Source organism: Felis catus, chromosome C1 (assembly GCF_018350175.1).
Source record: "Felis catus isolate Fca126 chromosome C1, F.catus_Fca126_mat1.0, whole genome shotgun sequence".
Lineage (NCBI taxonomy): Eukaryota > Metazoa > Chordata > Mammalia > Carnivora > Felidae > Felis > Felis catus.
The window spans coordinates 24,992,900-25,002,865 of NC_058375.1; positions in this window are offsets into that span (position 1 = coordinate 24,992,900).

The window sequence follows — 9,966 nt, forward strand, 5'->3', positions numbered from 1 at the left end:
CTTGTTTCTGATTCTGTGTCTCCCTCTCTCTCTGCCCCTCCCCCGTTCATGCTCTGTCTCTCTCTGTCCCAAAAATAAATAAATGTTGAAAAAAAAATTAAAAAAAAAAAAAAAAAGAAAGATACAGACGATTTGCCTTCGGGGTGGAGGACGTTTCAGGCCGAGAGAACATTCAGAGCAAACCATCAGAGGTGAGAGGGAATGAGGTATGCTGTAGATTTTCTCCAGTGGACTTTGGGGAATTGGGAAATTTCTTAGGCAGAAAATCATGATCAGAGTCACATTTTATAAAGATCACTTGCAGGACAGACTGGAGAGTAGGGAAAGAAACAAACATAAGACAAGCTGAGAAATATTTCTGTTCATGTTTTGTGGTAGGCAGAGCAACCCCCCCGCCCCCAAGATGTTCACGTCCTAATCCCTAAAACTTGTGACCCTGTTACCTTACGCGGCAAAAGGGACTTTGCAGATGTGATTAAGTCAAGGATTTTGAGATGGAGAGAGATTATCCTGGATGATCTGGATGAAACCAATATAATCACAAAGGTCCCCATAAGGATAAGAGGGAGGCAGGAAAGCTGGAGAAGGAGACACAAGCAGAGGTCACAGTGGTGTGACTGCTGACCAGGGACCACAAGTCAAGGAACGATGCCAGCCTCTGAAGCCGGAAAGGCAAGGAAACAGATTTTCCCCTAAACCTCCAGAGGGCACACACCTTCCGCTGACACCTTCATTTTAGCCCCATAAGACCCATTTTGGACTTCTGACCTCCTGAACTGTAGGATAACAAATCTGTGTTTTTCTAAGCCACCAAATTTGTAGTAATTTACTTATTTATTTATTTAAAATGTTAATGTTTATTTTTGAGAGACAGAGAGAGACAGAGCGCAAGTGGGGGAGGGGCAGAGAGAGAAGGAGACACAGAATCCGAAGCAGGCTCCAGGCTCTGAGCTGTCAGCACAGAGCCCGATGCGGGGCTCGAACTCAAGAACTGCGAGATCATGACCTGAGCCGAAGTCGGACGCTTAACCGACTGAGCCACCCAGGTGCCCCCACAGTAATTTATTACAGCAGCAATAAGAAATAAATGCATGTTCTTTGGATGCAAGCAACAGAAACGGACTCTGGCTACATTAAGTAAGGAAGGAATCCAATGGCAAGATACAGTTGTAGGACAGGCAGCCTCAGGAACGACAAGAGCCAGAGGGCGTTGGGTAATCTAGATATCAGGAATTAATGGACAATGCTGAGGGGGATATTTATTCCCTCCTCTGGCTTTTCCCATGTGGAGGGACCCCTTTTAGGGTAACACTCTTGCTTCTTGCCTCCCTGGGGGGAGAAGGAGGAGTGACTTTCCTGATTGCTGAGTTTAGGGAGAATGAATGAAGCTCAGTTCAGCTCTCCCCCCTCTTTCTCTTGTAGATCTGCCTGCCCACAAGAACCATGTTTTTTGTTTTTGTTTTTTTTTCTCCTCTTCCTCCATGCTCTAAATTTCCCAGGGTCTGACCCGTACAGGGAAGATTGTGATTTTCAGTACTGCCTGACAGTGGGTGGAGAAGATTGTTGTTGTTGTTGTTGTTGTTGTTGTTGTTGTTGTTGTCTGTCTTCGGAATTCAGTATTAGTCATTTCACTTGTTTGTCAGACCTAAAGGTGCATCCCCAACAGCTTTGTCAGTAATAAAGGTAATATTTTGACCTCCCTCTCTTCTACTTCTGTAGCTACCTATCATGTGTTCCCAACTTGGGCGAGGCTACCCCCGAACCCAACAAATGGTTTCTCATGATGCTGTGATGAGGATGACTAACCTTGACTGTTTTCTATATCTGTGTCCTTCTGCTTCAGATTCAAAATCCTGACTTGGCTTGGATCTCACGTTCATCCCTTGGCAAAGGTGGAGAGTACCTTGATTAATAGTTCCCTCGGGACTGCAGGGATGGGAGAAGTAGTTCCCCCAAATGATGACAGTTTCTGAAATAAGAGGGAAGAGCCAGAGGGCGTGCAGAAACGACAGATGTCCCCAGTAGGGAGTATTGCAAAAGTCCAGGGGAAAGGTAATGAGGGACTGGCCTACGGAGGTAGAATTAATGGGAACTGACACCAGACCAGATGGGGATAAAAATGTCCGAGCCTTGGGGCCAGGTGACTGGGAGGAGGGTGATGCCATTAATACTCATCTCATTAATTCTTTAATTGATTCATCTGACATATATTTAGTGAGCGTATATTATGTGCCCAGCACTGTGCTTGGTGCTAGGGATCTGGTGTTAAGCAAGGAGGGCAGGGTATCCCCTGTCATAAAACTTGTAGTCAAGGGGAGGACGAAAGACAAGGAAGGTAGCAATTTCAGTACAGGGATGGGGCCTGTGCTGGGGAAGGTACAGGCTACCGTGGGAACACAATGGAGGGGCACGTAGCTCAGATTTGAGGGGAAGTGACATCTAAGAGACGTGAAACCCCCAGGATGAGGAGAGTTTGACTGGAGAAGAGGGAGGGGACAAAGTGTGTGCCAAGGTCTGGAGGCAAAGGAGACCGTGGCAAGTTGAGGAGAACCGTGGTCCTCAGGGGAGGAACGCCTCTCATGATTGAAATCCTATATTGCAAAGGGCTTGGGGTGGGGGTTGGGGGGAACAGCCACGTCTCCTCCTACAGAAGCTGAAAGGGCAGAATGTTACCCGCCCTTCTGGCAACAGGGGAGTGAGCACATGACCCGGCCTGCCCCGTGGGATGTCCCTGCCCAGGACTTTGACCTTTGAGGGAGAGAGGCAACTGGCAGGGCAGGACTGTTCTTGGAGAAGACCTGGGAGTCTTGCAGCAGTGGGGGCCGATGGCCAGTAGTGTCTGTCCAACCAGGCTTCTCCTGCACCGTGTCTTTGTCCGTGTTCTTAGCCCAAATGCTTTGGGTTCCCATCCAATCTGGAACTCATGAGCACCACACGTTATTCAACATGGCCGTTCACTCGTTAGGTTAGCCACCAAAGAGATGGGAGAGAGCTGAGAGGGGGGTCAGCCTGCTGGAGTTAGAACTCGAGAGGGCAGGGGAAGAAACAAGAGGCTGGGAGGCAGGGCTTTCCCTTCTGGTGAAAAGAGAGACGGCCCAGAGGAAAATCTCCTTTCCTGCCCGCCTTTGGATGCTGAAGGAGGACACAATGCCTAATCTAACCGCCATCCTGGGGTTGTGAGGGACGAGCTGAGAGGCTCAGAGGGAAGGCCCCGAGTCGAACCTCACTGTGCCGCTAAAGGAAACAACCTGATATCACCTGCCTCTGGACTTTTTGTGGTGGGGGCCACGTTTACTTGGGTGTTCTGTTCCTGCTGCTGAAAGGACCTCATGTGCACTACAAATCATCTAAATCGTCCCCAGTTTCTCTTCGTAAAGTGTGGAGGATGATACCGACCTCAGGATCAGAGCGAATATCGAATTAGATAATGATTGTAAAGTATTTAGCATAGTGCCTTGCTTATATTAAGCGCTCAGTAAATGTTCACTATGACCGCCTGCTGTCAAAACCGTGGGACAGATGGGTTTGTCCTAGAAGAGGGTAGAGAAATACAACAAGGACTAAATCTGGGGAGCGAACATCTGAGGGGAAAGAGGTGGCCTGCAAGGGAGTCAGAGAATGATGAAAGAGCTAAGAAGAAAACTTGAAGTTTCATTCTACACATCACACTCTTTTTCATCTGGAAGACTCCTACTCATCCCTCAAAGTCCAGTTTAAGTATTCCCTTTTCTGTGAAACTTTCCTGTGCACTCAACCCGCAGTCTCACACTCTGAGTTAGCTGTCCTGATGCTCTGGCTCCCACGGCATACCCTTCTTTTCTTGCACTTACCATGATTTGCGGTGATTTTCTGCTTTTATATCTGTCTCCTGCCCCAGACTGTCAATGAATTTCCCTAAGAGCAGAGGTGCCCTGACTGCGTCTTCCAGCCCAACCTAGCATGGGGCCTGACAGCTGGTGGTAATAATAAAAGCTAACGTTTGGTGATGGGTTATCCTGTACCAGGCGCTGTGCTAAGTGCTTTACATATGGCAAATCACTTAAATCTCATGCCAACTTTATAAGGTGGAAGAACTGTAAGGAGTGAGAAGTTATTACAACTCAAGTGGTCTGTCTCTGTGGCCTGCATTATTACCTGCTACGACAAGTCATCCCATCTCTAGTGAACACTGAAATATAAGTGTTTGTTGATTGAAACGATGGAAGGAGTGTTACCAAAACCAAGGAAAGAGTTTCAGGAACGCATTCGTCAGCTTTAGGTAAGTGTTGCTGCACTGACAAATAGCACCCCAAATCTCAGCTTACAGAACAAGTCCCGGGTCAGCTGCAGGTCAGCTATGGTTCTGCCATATATCAGGGATGCTGGCTGATCAGGAAAAGGCCCGATCTAGAACATTGCTGCTCTGAGGGGAAAGAGAAAAGATAGAAGGTATGCTGGAGTGGGCTTGTACTAAGGAAGGCTGATAATACGCATTTCTTTATGACTCCATGCTCAGTGATATCACACTGGCAGGTTGAAATCAGTCATGGTGGGAGTATTTATACTGTGGAAAGCAGCAAATTCTTTTTTGCCCCCTAGAGGGCCTGTTGTTAAATATTTACCAGCCCAGCACTAGAAAAGAACAATGATGGTCGTCCTTAAAGCTTCTGCTCAGAGATGACACAGGTCATGGAAGCACCACAGGTCACACATACTCCCATTTTACTTGCCAAAGCGAGTCTCGTGGCCAAGCTGCCATCGATGGAACCAGGAATATACTTTTCCCACCGGGACCGGCCTAGGAGGAGGGGCAGTGAATTATTTGCGAGCAATGAATCATGTAGTCTGCCTCTCTGAAGGAGTCCAAGATGAAGACTGAAAAAAAGCCTCTTGGAATTGGCCTTGAGGAGTTTGTCCGCGACCTTTAACAAGGGAGTAGGTTCAGTTGGAGGCCGGGGTGGGGGTTGGATGGAGGGGGTGAGATCCCTCATTCGTGAGGCTGTCCAGGGAAATAGCAGGGACGGGTGAGTTGGTAACCAGAGGGAGTGGCCATTTGGAAGGCACGGTGCCTTCCAGAAACAGGCAGCCTATTTATCAGTGGGCCTGACAGTCATTTTTAGAATTAACCGATCTCTTTCTGCAACTATGTTTCTTCCACCTTCATGCTACGGATGACACTAGGGGAGGCAAAGGAGGAAAGAGAAAGAGTCTCATTTTGAGGGTTCTAAAAAGCTGAGGTCCTGGCCTAAATGGGAGGAAATATGCACGTATACATATATATACATACATATATATATATATATATATATATACACACACACACACATATATATATACACATACATATATATAAAAGAAACAGAGTCTGTGCCACACTGCTGAAAACTAGATACCTCTGCCCGGAGGGGAGAAGAGAGTCCGAGAGAAAGCCAGCTGAACTGTGCCATTGCTGGGCAGAAGCTTTAAGGGCTAACCACCGTGATTGTTCTTTTCCAATGCTGTGCTGATAAGTGCTTAACAACAGTCTCTCTAGGAAGAAAAGGTATTTGTTGAACTATCATGGGTCACTGAGAAGAGGGTCACTGTGGCTTGCCCCTCCTTGCCCTGAGTGGCTTGCGGACTGGCAACGATAGGATTCCCACACAGGAGTGGGCAAATCCTGGAGCAAAAGAGCATCTGTCACTTTCCTGGTGGTGGGAAGGGCCCAAGAAAGAAAGCACAGGACCTCAGAGCCCCACCCCCACCCCACCATGCAGGGCAAGGCCAAGGACTTGAGACACCCCGTGAGGGTTCCCACATGATCCCGTGTGCTGCAGGGGCAGCAGAATGTGTTGCTGCCCATTGTGGGTTGGCGGGTGGTGGGCACTGGTGACAGGTGGACTAGAAGAGGCCTTGATGGGGGTATAGGGAGCTTGCAGCAGGGACCTCAGCGGAACGATGACTGGAAAACAAACTGGAACAAGAACGTGCTGTGTGCCCTCTTGGGAGGAGCCTGGTGAGGTGGTTAGCTGCTGCCCCTGCTGCTACTACTAAAACGAGCCCATGGGGCGCCTGGGTGGCGCAGTCGGTTAAGCGTCCGACTTCAGCCAGGTCACGATCTCGCGGTCCGTGAGTTCGAGCCCCGCGTCAGGCTCTGGGCTGATGGCTCAGAGCCTGGAGCCTGTTTCCGATTCTGTGTCTCCCTCTCTCTCTGCCCCACCCCCGTTCATGCTCTGTCTCTCTCTGTCCCCAAAAAAATAAATAAACGTTGAAAAAAAAAAAGAATAAAACGAGCCCATAGTCCCCTAAAACCAGAGGTGATTCAGAATTTGGAATCCTTGTGGACGTTAGACAAAGGTGATTCGGGCGCACACAGCGCGCTCTGTAACACTGTTTAGTGTGGTCCGCGGGCAGCCCCATGTGATGAAATACCAGAGTATTTCTGTAGCAAAATGTATGGGGTACATAAAGATTCCAGAATCTCCTATTGTTTAAATCAGAATGTGTTTCAGGTCGAATTCTGCGGTCAAGTTACTTTTGATGCCAAATTTAAAAAATCTTTCCTGGTTCCGTCCTGGGAGTCAGCCTGACTCCTTCCTTTTCCTCCTTGCGCTCCTCCAGATCCAAGGGGTCAGCAAATACCACCCATCCTTTCTCCTTAACACCTCTCACGTCCGTCTCCTTCCTTCCATCTCTCCTCCTGCCTCCTGGCGCAGGTCACCTTCCCCTCTCACCAGGGTTATTGCAGCCACCTCCTGGCTGGCCGCCTGCAGCCTCCAGTTCTGCTCCATACTGCCCACAGAGGAGTTGCTCTGGAATGCAAACTTGGCCTGGCCGGGGTGTCCCGTCAGGGTAGGGATGTGATTAACTGAGAAATACCAGCAGATCTGAAGAATGTCAACGTTCTTTAATGGCCCTGGGTGTGGAAACTTCTCTTTTGGAGTCCATTAAGCAAGAAACAATTGCATGCTCCCAGATGGAGGTACAGGTGGCTTGCAAAGTTCCACACTGAGATGTAAGCTGCTGCTGCTTTTCTGCAGGGGGAGGGTTCTGCTGGGTACAAGAAGCTCCCAGCCCCCCACCCCCGACTCTCAGGAGTCTGGTTCCATCCTGGCCCCTCCTGACTGCTCAGGCAGGAGCCGAGTATGTGCCTGCCTGCTTCCCAGATACAAGTGATTTGTGTAAAACACATATCCCAGAGTCGGTTGGGGCTTCAGTTTGCCTGAGGGTTCTCCCTGCAACTCCCAAATCCAATGCTGACCCCCAGAGAGTGTGATTGCTCACATTCACGGCCCTGTGTCATGGGCTACATTGGCCCTGGCTGTCAAGAATCAAAGCAGGCTGGGGCGCCTGGGTGGCTCAGTCAGTTAAGCATCCGACTTTGGCTCAGGCCATGATCTTACGGTTCGTGGGTTCAAGCCCCACGTCGGGCTCTGTGCTGACAGCTCAGAGCCTCAAGCCTGCTTCAGATTTAGTGTCTCCCTCTGTCTATGCCCCTCCCCCACTCGTACCTCTGTCTCTCCTCCAAAATAAATAAAACATGAAAAAATAAAAATAAAAAGAACCAAAGCAGGCCAAGAAGCCAGCTCTCTTTGTGCCCACAAAAACCAAACAGGGTCCCTGCCTGAGAAGCAGCTCCTGATCCCAGCGGTCTCATGTACAAGAGAAAAATCAGAGAAATGGCAACTCCAGGCTTCTTATTGTTCTAGCTGCCATAAGGCTTTAATTTTACTCTTGCCTGCGGTGATCAAGATTCTCCATAATTTAATTCTATCGAGCGAGCATTTATACCAGGCCCTATGTTCAGCTCTCTGTACGCACTCTCACTGGGTCATTACGATGCTCTTGCCACATGAGAACTATTATTATCTCTGTTTCGTGGTTGGGAAAACTGAGTCCCAACCTGGTTAGTCGGCTTTTGCTTGAAATCATCCAGTTAGTGAGAGCTCCTACCACCTAGCGTTTTCTTTTGTGATGGATTTTTACTGTTTTCCACAGGTGTCTGATGTCCCTCCCTATTGATATCCTTGCTGTCTTGTCCTTAGGCCAGACCGTACGACTCGCTTTGGCCAACGAGATATGAGCAGAAGTAACATGTGTGCCATGTCAGAGTGGAAGCTTTTGAGAACCAGTGTGGGCTTCATACACTCTCTTTCCCTGCCTCGGCAGTTATGGAAGCCTGTGTTGAGAGGGAGCCTCCATTTTCCTAGGTCTCTGACCACCTGCCTTGAGCAGAGACCCTTAGTTGATTCAAATGAGCCTATGTTATAGGCAAGGGACTTACTTTGTTGTTTTAAGCTACTGAGATGTTCCTGGTTGTTTCTTCCTGTATCAAAACCTAGCCAATATATATTTTTTAATTATTTTCAATGTTTATTTATTTATTTTGAGAGAGAGAGAGCATGAGTGGGGTAGGAGCAGAGAGAGAGAGGAGCACGTAGAATCCGAAGCAGGCTCCAGGCTCTGAGTTGGCAGCACAGAGCCTGATGTGGGGCTCGAACCCACAAATTGTGAGATCATGACCTGAGCTGAAGTCAGACGCTTATCCGACTGAGCCATCCAGGCACCCCAAAACCCAGCCCATCTTAACCAATCTCACCCTTATTTGGGGTCAGAATAAAGAGGCGGGACAGGAGACTCTTGCTCTATGGGCCAAGACCCACTTACTATAAGCTTGGAGTTCCAGTCACCTACACAGACCAATCCCTTCCCACCTGCCAGAGTGCACCCCTTCCTCTGTGCCCTTATCAGGCTTCACTATCCCACCGGAACTGGTACCCACTTCCCGATGTTCGTAACACGCTTCCTGCTCTTTTGCCAGTCAAACCACAACACCGAGATGTGGTTTTCTAAAGAACTGGCAAAGTCCAAGCCACCTGAATGAGAAGAGCCTTTCAGCTACTGTTTTGAGGTCACTGTGGCCAAACGCTGATTTCCATGAAAGCTACCAGTATTCCAAGAAGATGTTAACCGTGACAACTGCACACGTTGTTGGGAAATGCTGCACCCTGGACACTCCCCGTGAGGAAACCCTTGTGGAATGAACCAGAAGTTTCATTGGAAAATGATGGTGCAAAACAGAGGGCACCGGGTTGGAAGTGCTCCTAGAACAACATGTATTGCATACGCACTTACTCTGCCTGACAGTCAGGACTCTGTGGTCCTTGTGTCAGGGATTCAGATGAAACAGACAAGTGTGGGCAGAGGGTGACGATACAGCGTGATAAGTGAGGCTGGCTGCCTAATTTAGTCATTTATTCATCGAATGCATATATATTGAACTCTCCTGATATGCTAGGGAACTGGGTATTAAGTGTAAACGAGACAGGGACTGTCTTTGCCCTCCTGACGTTTATAGTCTAACTGCCCTGAGAGAAATAGACACAGAGTGCTATTAACCTAATCGGCCTCTTTAGCAGCGGCAAATCACCTAATCTGGGGTGCGGGTGTGGTTCTAGGATAACTTTCTGAAGGACGTGACTCCAGAAGAGATTCCTGAAGGATGAGCAGGAAGGAGGCAGCAAAGAAGGGGGAAGGGCATTCCAGGCAGAGGGAACAGTTGAAGCAAAGGCCTAGAAGCATGAATCAGCTCCGCACATCTCCTAAGTGCAAGCAGCTGGGTATGACTAAAGCCCAGAGTTTAGACTAAACAGGAACAACAGATCCAGTGAGCGACTAGGCTGATGGGGGCCGCATCTGGCTGCTGGGTCTAGGTGCTCGAGCTTACCCTGAAGACGGTGGGAGCCGATGGAAGAGTTTGAGCTGGAGTATTTATTATATTAGGAAATAGACTCAGCTGCTATAACAAAGACGCTAAACTAACAATGGCTTAAACAAGATAGAGGTTTACTTCCCGCTTATGTGGAAACCCAGATAGGCAAGCCAGAGTGGGTGTGACCGAGGGGCCACAGAGTTCTGACTCCCGGGCATAATGGGTGCTTAGTAAATGTTGTTCTAGGAGCACTTCTAACCCAGTGCCCTCTGTTTTGCATCATCATTTCCCACTGA